This window comes from Pinus tabuliformis, chromosome 4_2 (genome assembly GCF_031772625.1).
Source record: "Pinus tabuliformis cultivar Carrire ecotype Pingquan chromosome 4_2, CPIR1, whole genome shotgun sequence".
NCBI classification, from domain to species: Eukaryota; Viridiplantae; Streptophyta; class Pinopsida; order Pinales; family Pinaceae; genus Pinus; species Pinus tabuliformis.
In genome coordinates this window covers 537644925-537657538 of record NC_142304.1, presented here as the reverse complement: position 1 = coordinate 537657538, position 12614 = coordinate 537644925, and positions in this window count along the sequence as shown.

Sequence of the window (12614 nt, the reverse complement as noted above, 5' to 3'; positions counted from 1 at the left end):
TTGGATTAATGAATGCATGAGCAACATTCCAAAGAGCTATGGACATAGCATTTACCAGTGAAATCCATGAATTTCTAGTTGTTTACAAAAATGACATCATCGTGTTTTCTAAATCAGATAACGAACATCTAGATCACCTAAGAAGAGTTTTCATTCAATGTAGGAAATTTGGTATTCCTTTAAATCCCAAAAAGGCACTCTTTGGTCTAGAAGAAGGTAAACTCTTGGTACACATAATATCAAAATATGGAATTAGAATAGATCCAGCTAGAATAGAGGCAATCCCGATGATCACTCATCCTAGAAACATAAAAGAATTACAGTCATTTTTAGGCAAAATAAATTTCCTCAGGAGATTCATTTCAAACTTAGCAGAATTAATTAGAGAGTTAAACAACATGTTAAAGAAAGATTCAGCACTTAAGTGGACAGTAGAGGCTAAACAATATTTTGAAGCAATCAATGAAGCCCTTACCAAAACTCCAATCCTCATAAGTCGTGATTTCCAAAAAGATTTTATAATTTTTTCTTTTGCTTCAGAACATACTATTGCAGTAGTCTTGCTACAAAAGAATGATCAAGGTTATGAGCAGCCTAGCATTTTTCAACAAATCTTTGAGAGATGCTACACTAAAGTACAACATAATGGAAAAAAAGCACTTGCTTTAGTGAAAGCTATTAAATATTTCAGAGTGTACATCTTGTATTCACACATCATTGCTTCTTTTCCAAATTCAGTAGTAAAGGACATTTTGACATAGGATGGGCCTGAATGAAAGAGAGACAAATGGATTGCCACTATTTTGGAATATGACATAGAAATAAAGCCTACAAAACTTATCAAAGGCCAAGGTTTACCTAAACTTATGGTTGAATCGAACTGTCAGACCTTAGATATAAATTTCATTGGTGCTCTAGATGATCAAGAAGAGATGGTGACTCCACAGATCAGTGAACCTTTTATAGATTCACCTTGGTATATAGATATCCTATTTGTCTTAGTAAAATTACAAGCTCCTCCTAGTTTATCTAGAACTAAAGCTAGATTTTTGAAAATGAAATCAATGAAATATTGTATCATAGATAATTCTTTATTTTGGAAAGATAATGGTGGCATTCTATTAAATTGTTTATTGAAAGATGAAGCTGACAAAGTTATGCAAGAATTTCATGTAGGAGATTGTGGGGGACACCTATATTGGAAAACTACTGCTGACAAGATTGTAACGACAGGTTTTTATTGGCCCACCCTTTTTGCAGATGTCAAGAAACATGTGACCTCCTATGATAAGTGGCAAATATTTGAAGGTAAAATGAAGCTCTTACCTTTACCTCTCAAACTCATATCCATATAAGTACCATTTCAACAATGGGGTTTATTAATCATTATTAATTATTAATTAAGATCTATTAATTATTAAACATTAACTATTATTATTAATTAATAATAATAAAAACTAAAAAAGATAATAATAAATATTATTAATCAAGCTGACCTTCATTTCATCCTTAAATCAACTCACCTCATAACTATTTAAATCTCTCAGTTAAGCTCTTCTACTATCAACATTCAAGAAGTCCTGATGATGGATCCCTGTTGGGATTTGAAATGTTGACGAAAAATGGTTTTTACTGTGGGTTCTCTGGTAACTAAGTCAAAAGATATAAACCACAGATGTCTAAAATCTAGAATGGGGTTTAGACTTCATTGGATAAATTCATCTAGCCTCCTTAGCCCAACATAAATGGATTTTGACAGCCATTGATTACTTCACTAAATGGATAGAATCCATCCCTTCTAGACAAGCCACAGACTTTGTCATCATTTCGTTAATTGAGAACAACATCCTTTTGGATGCCCACAGAAGCTCATTATTGATAATGCAACTACTTTATATCCAATAAAATGGTAGAATTTTGTAACAGATATCATATTACCCTTAGCCATTCCCCTGCCTATTAACCTCAAGGTTAAGGACTTTCAGAATCCTCAAATAAAATACTGGTTAATATCATCAAAAAACTGCTAGAAGACAACAAGAAGACATGGAACAAAAAGTTGGTCAATGCCTTATGGGCAGATAGACTAACTACTAAAAAGTCCATTGGTACATCTCCTTATTAGCTAGTATATGGAATGAATGTTGTTTTTCCATCCTCTTTAGGAGTACCAGTGATGAAGATCATTCAAGAGTTGTAGGTAGAACCAAATGATATCCAAAGAAGGATAAATCATACAATACACTTGCAACAAACTAGAGAAGAATTCTATGTCAAATCACAAGTGATCTAGGATAAAATCAAAAAGATTTTTGATTAAAAGACCAAAGCTGATGATTTTTACATAGGTGATAAAGCTCTAAAATGAGATTCTAGAAGGGAAGAGAAGGGTAAACATGCCAAATTTGATTTCCTATGGCAAGGCCCTTACATCATTTATGGTTACAGAGGTAACAATGCATTTTTGTTTAGACAGTTAGATGGAACAGATCTACCAAGAGGACCAGTCAATGGTAGAATGTTAAAGCACTACTTATCCATAGATTAACAGTGGTTCATTTTACTTTTCTCATTGTATATAACATTACAGAGTTTAGACTGGATTGGATGGTAATATTTTGAGGTTGAAGCCCGGAGAGAAGGCCGTGAGCTTTGAAAGGTCCACCATCATAAGTATGAATAAATAAGAATCACAGAGAAGTAAGTTACAAGGTAACTACAGTGACATTTCAAAGGCTATTGATCTTAAAGTTCTTGACATTTCACCAGGAAATTCCATCCTCATGTGGAGCCACTGTTAGGGTCCTATAATAATAGGATTCATAATTTTGAATTGGCTATGGTTAGTCTTGTAATATTGTACATACTTTTTCTTTCTACAAAATGTTTTCCATATAAAAAATTAAAATATGTAAAGAGGGTATGTCCTAAAAGAATAATCAAAGGACAAAAAAGAAAGAGAAAAGATAAAAAAAGTGAAAAATTTGAACCCCAAAAAGAAATAAAAATAGATCATGAAAGTGTGCAAATTCAAATGCCACTACTTTTACTTTACTATGCAAAATAAAGATTGTGTGTGTTGGCATTATGATGCATGTGTTGTACTTGATGGCAACCCTCTCGTAGAATATCGACTCACTTACATATAACTAGATGAATCTACAGAAGAGATATCAGATGTGACTGAATGCATGGGATGCCAGACAACTCAAAGAAATTAGATGATAGTTCTCAGTATGACAAGTTAGCTTTGCCATCAAGTCCAAAGGGGGAGATTGTTGGCATTATGAGACAAGTGTTGTCCTTGATGGCAAATCACACAGATGACAGATCATAGTACAGCAGGTCAGCAGCAAGGATTTGATGATCAGACTACAAGAATGAAGAGAAAATATATATACACAGGTTCATCGTGACAGAGCCACGTATACACGTGGGTTAGTTGTTGAAAAGACGCGTATGCGTATACACGCACTTTCATGCAAGGAAAAACGCGTACATGTCGGAGAACTTATGTTTGGTCCATGGTATTTAGTCCTTGGTATTTGAACCTATGGTTTTGGACCATGGTATCTCGTCAGAAGTGTTGATCCCAAGTATTGGGTCCATGGTATTGTTTTGTTATGGTTTTGGACCATGGTATTGAGAAAGGCCTAAGACTATAAAAGGAGAAGAAGATCATTAGGCAAGGGTATGGAGAAAGTCTTGAATATCTAATGAAGTATGAGATCCAGTATGCAGGATATGGGTTTATGATGCATTGCTTGATCTGAGCTAAGGAGGGATCTCATCAGTTGATGGAGAACAAGATCTAAGCATAGATCAGGATCAAATGGTTTGAAATGAACTATCTCTATATGGTTGATTATGCTTATTCTAGATCTATATACTGACGCATGTAATGTTCTGAACTGGGAAAAAACTCTTGTTTGAAATAGCTGCAAGTCATGATTGAATATTTATAGATCTGTACGTGGGCTGGCTTTGGTGAAAGAGCGTATGTAAGCGGGTTTGATTCATCATAGTAGCGTATACATAATGAAGTATGATGTTTGAAGTTGCAGTTGGGTCTGATTGTTATTGTAGAGTTCTGTTGTCTGCTCTATGTTTTGGTGACTGTGTTGTTGACAGGGTTTCAGTGTTTCAGTGATTCAGAAATTGATGATGCTAGTATTGATTGTTTTGTGCTTCAATGATATTGATGGGTCCAGTATGAAAATTGGATGAAACGTGGCCTTCAGATTATTGTGTTGTGCTTCAAGAGTATCCAGTCTGAAAATGTATGAAACGTGGTACCTGGAGGAAGAAAGAGAAGGTGGTAGCCTTCTGTAGGTTGGCACCTACGTACTAGTACATCAGCTAGTACAAGAGAAAAGGGGGTGGTAGCTCCCTTCCAGTACCAGCTGGAGAACGAGTAAAGGTTGGAGCATTTCAGTAGGCCAGCACCTACGTACTAGTAAATGGATCGGCTAGTACAAGAGCTAAGGGGGTTGTAGCTCCCTTCCAGGAGAGTCTGGAGAATGAGAGAAGGTTGTAGCCTTCTGCAGGTAGAAGCCTAAGTACTGGTATAAGGCTGCACCAGTACAAAAATATTGTAAAATGAAGTTTCTTATTAAAAGAAGATAGAGACGACTTGCAGCAGGTGGTTTTCACCCACATTGGGTTTCCACCTTATATCATGGTGTTCATGTGTGCTTCTTGTGTGTGATGATTTGTTCTATTTTACTGCGCCTGCTTACTGTACATATGGTTAATAAAGTTCTGATGCACTAACTAAAGATCAACATTTAATGGATTAACTGAATCATAAGTATTCTGGATTTGTTCTATTTTACTGCACCTGCTTACTGTACATATGGTTAATAAAGTTCTGATGCACTAACTAAAGATCAACATTTAATGGATTAACTGAATCATAAGTATTCTGGATATACGCTAGTTGCATTAGACACAGTTGCGTATAAACACGGGTTCCCTTAATTGAAGTAGCGTATATGTATCTAAGTATGGAGATGAAATTTTTTTATTGATTTGATAATACTAATTCTCCCCTCTCAGTATTATTTCCAACAATTGGTATCAGAGCAGGTCCTTTGGTAGAAGCTTGATCGCTTGAAGGAGATCCGTGGAACAATGGGAAAGAAGCTTAAGAAGAAAGCACCTAAGAAGAAGAAGACATCTCAGAAGAACTATGACAGTGGGAGCATCGATTGGGGATTATGTGGAAGAAGCACTTCAGATTCAGAATCACTTCACAATGAAGATGAACAGGATCTATCAGGTATGAATTTGTTATCCTCTGGTGATCCAGTTATCTATCCATTTGAAGATGATGAAAGTGATAATGAAACAACTGAAAATGCTCTTATGGGTGAGCAAGAAAGATATCAAATAGAGGCAGAATTTAAAAGGCTTACAGACAAAATTAGAGATCAACAAGATCTATTGAACAAAAGGGAATGTGCCTTCAAAGAAGAAACTACCAAACTAAAAGCTCAACTAGAGGAAGAAAACAAGGTAAGGAAGGTATTCAAGGACAAGGTAGTTCAATGTCAAAAGTTGCAAGATGAAGTGACATCATTAAGAAATGAAGTCAATAAAAGGAGCACAACAATCAAGAAACTCAGAGAAAGATCCAGTTACTATGAAAGGCTTGAAGCTACGATCCTCTCAGTAAAGGAAGATCTTGAAGAATCAAAGAAGCAGAATAAATAACTACTCCAAGCTCTTGAAAAAAAAGAAAAAGAAGTTCTTGAATTAAGACATCAATTGGAAGAAGGAAGAAAAGCTGAAGAAAACATGAAGAAGCAGTATCTTGAAAAGGAAGAGCAACATCAGGTTGAGGTAAATATTCTAAATGATAAATTAGAAGAAAAGGATAAGCTCTTACGATTTCAAGATAGTACTAAGATCTTGGATGATATTCTTAGTAATCAAAGGTCTCCCACTATCAAAGCTAGTCTTGGTTTTCATGAATCTGTTGAAGGTGAATCTAGTTCACAAAGTAAGACAAGGAACTCTAATGCAAAATCTGAAATGCTCAACAAGGAGATGAGAGGTCAACCCCATCAACAGCCAAGGAAATAAATTCTTCAAAGAAAATATTTTACTCCTCTAATGAATAATGTTGAATGTTATGGACATGTTGCAGCCAGATGCATAAGTAGAATGGTTCAAGACCATCACACAGAAAGAACATCACGTTCCAGGTACTTTAAGGGATATTGTTTTTCTTGCAATATGTTTGGTCACAAAGCTGTTGATTGCTACAGAAGGAATATGAAACAGGTAAGATGTTATGCTTGTAACAAGCTTGGACATATAGCAAAGGAATGCAGGAACAAAGTACGGGCACCATACCAAAAGGAGAAAACATCATCACGCTTGAAGATATGGAAAAAGAAGGAAGTTCCGTCAGAAAGATGTGGCACCGCACAGACACAGCACAACACAGACATCACAGACTCAGGGGGAGTTGAAAGTGTAAAACTTCAGTGTCCTAAATCTCATACGCAAGTTTCATAAAGGGAAGTCACGTATATACATGAGTTAGACACTGCAAAGTCGCGTATATGTCAGTCTGAGGAAAAGCAGTGGGGACAAGCTCAGGAAAAGGGTCTAATATGATTCAGTCCATTATTTTCTCTATTGGTTAATAGTTACAATATGCTGAGGATGTGTGGAAATGTCTTGATACTTGTAAGATGTTTAGAAGTGTTTTTATCCTAACTTGATGCTTATTGCTGATATATGCATGATCAGATCTAACAGTAAATAGATGGCACAGGTTGAGGGGGAGCATATGCCTTTAATAATGCATTGTTGGCATTATGGTTAATAGTCCTTGGTGATGATGCTTATATGGCTAAATGATATATCTTGCTATGATGTGGTTATGAGTTGTCCATGATAAAATCTCATATGATTCTTGGGGTTACATAGTTGATGTTCAGATCATATTTGTGGATTGATTCTTAGATGGTGCATATATGATGCTTACATGGTGATCTTCATAAGGATAAGGAGAAGTACAAAGCTTGAATACACAACTTCATTACTTGATGATGAGTCACTCATATGCTGCTGTCGTCATATGCATAAAGATCATATAATACAGTTATGATGCAGGATTCCTATAGTTCTTGGTGCTCATGTGGATGAGGATTGTTGAAGTTGATGATATAAAGAAGCCTTGACAAAAGATCTTGAGCTCAAGATACATAGCACTGGATACATGAATGATTACTCAAAGTTGCATTGTTGGAGACATGATGATGATGAGTTCTTACCTATATGTTGATAGGTTGATACTTACATATGTTGATTGATGCAGATATTCCCAAGTGATGATACATGGATGATCTTGTTGATAAGATGGCTATGGTGTTTTACACATATGATATAATGTGAATGATTTTATGATGATGAGTTGATATCTATATGCAGACATACCTTGTCATAGGACATTTACAGGTTGCTGATCTGGAAATGGTTGTACGCGAGTTTCATAAGGAGTATCTGCGTATATACGCTTGTTTCTGTGGATACAGTTGCGTATATTTTAATTTGAAGGAAATTAGTGGGCCAAACTTAGAATGAGAAGAGTCTGATATGGGCCTGACAGAAACCATCTGGCACAGATGGAACAGGTACAGAGGGAGAACATGATTGCTGGTCTAGATGTTGTTGACAGATGCTTATGGAGCAGATCATACATTATGTATGATAGTTTCTAATGACTATCATAGTCTTATCTAGATGTTTGGTCTCATATAAAGGTCATATCAAGACTCATGATGTAATAATGTGTCTCTATCTATTGTAGTCATTTGATGAAATCTCTTCTGGTCACATGATGTAATTTGTAACCCTTTTATGCATAAGAAGGATGATGAAATACTTCAGTCATATCAAGGTCATGTAACGGCCTATGTTGGTTTCCCCACTATGCCTGGGATGAATGATGTTACACTCTTATGTTATCATGTGTATCCCCACTTGGTTGGGTAGATGAATCAATTTTGGTATATCCCCACTTGGTTGGGAGATGGATGTATGTATGAGTTTTTGGTGCTAGGAAGGTCACTTATGATGTATAGAGTCATGTTCTTGTATAACATCTTTTTGCAGACCTTGCTTACAGACAGGGGGAGCATGAACAACATAATTCAGCAAGAGCAGAGCCTTCAGCATGTACTCAGAGGGAGCATGGACAGATTGGTACACCTTGGCATATACAAAGGGGGAGCTCATTCAAAGATTTCAGCAGGTACTCAGGGGGAGTATGGGTAGCGGAATGTTTATCTAGGAAAGAGAATATCTTGGTTCGCCCTTTGCCCTTGATGTCAAAGGGGGAGAGTGATTTGGTGTTGTTGCCATCAAGTACAAAGGGGGAGATTGTTGGCATTATGATGCATGTGTTGTACTTGATGGCAACCCTCTCGTAGAAGAACAACTCACTTACATATAACTAGATGAATCTACAGAAGAGATATCAGATGTGACTGAATGCATGGGATGCCGGACAGCTCAAAGAAATTAGATGACAGTTCTCAGTATGACAAGTTAGCTTTGCCATCAAGTCCAAAGGGGGAGATTGTTGGCATTATGAGACAAGTGTTGTCCTTGATGGCAAATCACACAGATGACAGATCATAGTACAACAGGTCAGCAGCAAGGATTTGATGATCAGACTACAAGAATGAAGAGAAAATATATATACGCAGGTTCATCGTGACAGAGCCATGTATACACGTGGGTTAGTCATTGAAAAGACGCGTATGCGTATACACGCACTTTCACGCAAGGAAAAGCGCGTACATGTCAGAGAACTTATGTTTGGTCCATGGTATTTAGTCCTTGGTATTTGAACCTATGGTTTTGGACCATGGTATCTCGTCAGAAGTGTTGATCCCAAGTATTGGGTCCATGGTATTGTTTTGTTATGGTTTTGGACCTTTGTATTGAGAAAGGCCTAAGACTATAAAAGGAGAAGAAGATCATTAGGCAAGGGTATGGAGAAAGTCTTGAATATCTAATAAAGTATGAGATCCAATATGCAGGATATGGGTTTACGATACATTGCTTGATCTGAGCTAAGGAGGGATCTCATCGGTTGATGGAGAACAAGATCTAAGCATAGATCGGGATCAAATGGTTTGAAATGAACTATCTCTATATGGTTGATTATGCTTATTCTAGATCTGTATACTAACGCATGTAATGTTCTGAACTGGGTATAACTTAAGTTTGAAATAGCTGCAAGTCATGATTGAATATTTATAGATCTGTACGCGGGTTGGCTTTGGTGAAAGCGCATATGTACGCGGGTTTGATTCATCGTAGTAGCGTATACATAATGAAGTATGATGTTTGAAGTTGCAGTTGGGTCTGATTGTTATTGCAGAGTTCTGTTGTCTGCTCTGTGTTCTGGTGACTGTGTTGTTGACAGGGTTTCAGTGTTTCAGTGATTCAGAAATTGATGATGCTAGTATTGATTGTTTTGTGCTTCAATGATATTGATGGGTCTAGTATGAAAATTGGATGAAACGTGGCCTTCAGATTATTGTGTTGTGCTTCAAGAGTATCCAGTCTGAAAATGTATGAAACGTGGTACCTGGAGGAAGAAAGAGAAGGTGGTAGCCTTCTGTAGGTTGGCACCTACGTACTAGTACATCAGCTAGTACAAGAGCAAAGGGGGTGGTAGCTCCCTTCTAGTACCAGTTGGAGAACGAGTAAAGGTTGGAGCATTTCAGTAGGCCGGAACCTACGTACTAGTAAATGGATCGGCTAGTACAAGAGCTAAGGGGGTTGTAGCTCCCTTCCAGGAGAGTCTGGAGAACGAGAGAAGGTTGTAGCCTTCTGCAGGTAGAAGCCTGAGTACTGGTATAAGGCTGCACCAGTACAAAAATATTGTAAAATGAAGTTTCTTATTAAAAGAAGATAGAGACGACTTGCAGTAGGTGGTTTTCACCCACATTGGGTTTCCACCTTATATCATGGTGTTCATGTGTGCTTCTTGTGTGTGATGATATGTTCTGTTTTACTGCACCTGCTTACTGTACATATGGTTAATAAAGTTCTGATGCACTAACTAAAGATCAACATTTAATGGATTAACTGAATCATAAGTATTCTGGATATACGCTAGTTGCATTAGACACAGTTGCGTATACACGCGGGTTCCCTTAATTGAAGTAGCGTATATGTATCTAAGTATGGAGATGAACTTATTTTATTGATTTGATAATACTAATTCACCCCCCCCCCCCTCTCAGTATTATTTCCAACAGTGTGCAGCTTGTCAGAAATGCCACAATACATGATGGTCAAATAGCTTAATCTTGACTCATTCATGTTTTAAATTTAATGTTGATAGATAGAGAATGAAGATCTAGCCAAAATGTTTAACCTTGGTAGATCAGTAGTTAGTTAGAGAATAATAATCAGCTCATCAGTTTAATTTAAGCCATTGGAAGTTATAAGGTTAGAATTAGGTAGTTTTATTATCAAAAGAAAAAGGAATAAAGGGTCTCTAAGCTCAAATGCACCCATTAAATGAAGAGAAAATGATAGGGTAGATAAAGGGTAGGTAGAAGAAGTTTTGCAAAGTGCACAAATTGGCTAAGACAAAAACACATTTATCATGCTTAATCCTATGTTTTATGTGCAGTGTTAGTGTCAGTCTTTGAAGCCTTCCACCAATGACCAAACATGCTCTTACAAAGTGGTCTTAGGGTGTCAAAGTCAAATTTTGACATTTCAGTGAGTCTTCAAGTAAAATTTGGTCACTAGGTATTAGGTCTAGGATTTTTTTTCACTCCTTTCAAAGTTTTCCAAATGTCGGTCCATGTCACCATTTAGCTAAGTGTATCAACATTCAAAAGGTTGTCATCATCATTTCAGGTTCCAATGGGTCATTTTACACCTTGTTCGTGCTTCAATTGTACTTGGGTAAGGCTCATTTCCCTCTCCTAGGGATTTTGTTTCTGAGCAAGACAAAATGAATTTGGAAAAAATGAGAGAGGTTTTTTCTCCAAAATAGGCCAAGGAAGAAAAACCTCCTTCACTTTTTACACAAGTGTCATGGTTTTAGAGAAATGTCAAAAATACAGTCGCTACAAGAGAGTTGCTGCACCTCTGGAGTGACCTTGGTAAAATCAATTTTTCTCCCAGATGGAATGACCAAATGACTTACTTGATGAGTCAACTGATAAGGAGAAAAAACGATATTTCCAATGAGCTATCATGAACTCAATTTGGAGCTGAGGAAGACCTTCAAAAGTTGACTGCAATATCACTATGCATTTTGGCAGCCTCATTCTGCACATTTTGACCAGTCTTGGGAGATTGGACTTTTGGAAGGCCAAATGAACTTCAGATTGAAAAATTCAATATGTTTTGGAACATAGAATCGACAAGCTTTCCAATGAGCTATCCCACACTGAATGTGGACACTGGGAAGGCCTTCAAAATTGTCTTACAAGAAGGTGCTATGCACCAAAGGCTGGCGCTAAAATTGAACTGGCACTACGCACCTACCCAGTCAAGCCCCAAAACACTCAAATCGCTCCAATTTGCCTGAAATAATTCAAATTTCCCCTCTTGCAAGTAATTATATCAGCAATCCTTTGTGGTTTATGGTTTTATTTGTTAAGTTTTGGTGTTTTTCACTCCCATATTCAAAACCCTAGTTTTCCTTATTCCACTAGTGTTTTCCTCACTTATCCATTTTCTATCGCTTCCTAAACCCCATTCCCACATATATTTTCCCTAAAACCCCTTTCCCACATACAACATCCCTAAACCCTACTCATATCCCTAAACCTTACTCCCATCCCTAAACTCTGTGTACACATACATTTTCACACTCCCTCCTTCATACACTCTGCCCATTTCATTCCTCCACCCTATTTTCACACTATTATCCACAAAACCATCCATATACAACCACATTTTTCAAAACCAAAGGAAAAAGATGGAAAGGGACAGTGATTATGGGTATGAACAAGAGATTGAACATCACCGGGAAACTTGGCTTAAGAGGGTCAATTTTCATCTTGAAGGACTGATCAACAAGGCCAATAGGGACAATAGAATGCTCTGGCACATGTCATATCATTATATGAATCGAAACAAAATTTGCAATATGAGAATGAGGAAGCTTAAGGCTAGGTTGAGGAAGGTCTTAAGGAGAAAAAAGGAGCAAGACAATTTAAAAATCTTGGTTGAAGCCTCACTATCCCATCAAAGCAACTAATGATAGTGCCTAGTGCCAAATCTGGGCAAGTTTTGACAAGTTTTGGTCATTTTCAATTTTTGAAATTTTCCAACATAGAAATTTAGCCTAGGTGCATATTTGGAGAAATGGTTTACATATTTGGATTAAACATGATGAGAGAATCAATCCCTGAAATTTTCAGCAATTTTGGAGCAAAACTTGGTCACGTAAAGGTCAAAAAAGTAGCCTTGGGAGATTTCACATTTTAGTGCGGAAATGACATCCAAATGAAAAAATTAAAGATGTTATAGAAACTAGACAGGAAGACCTTTCCAATGAGCTATCTTGGGCGCAATTTGGCTAAGGGGAAGGCCTATAAAATCAGCTGTGAAGT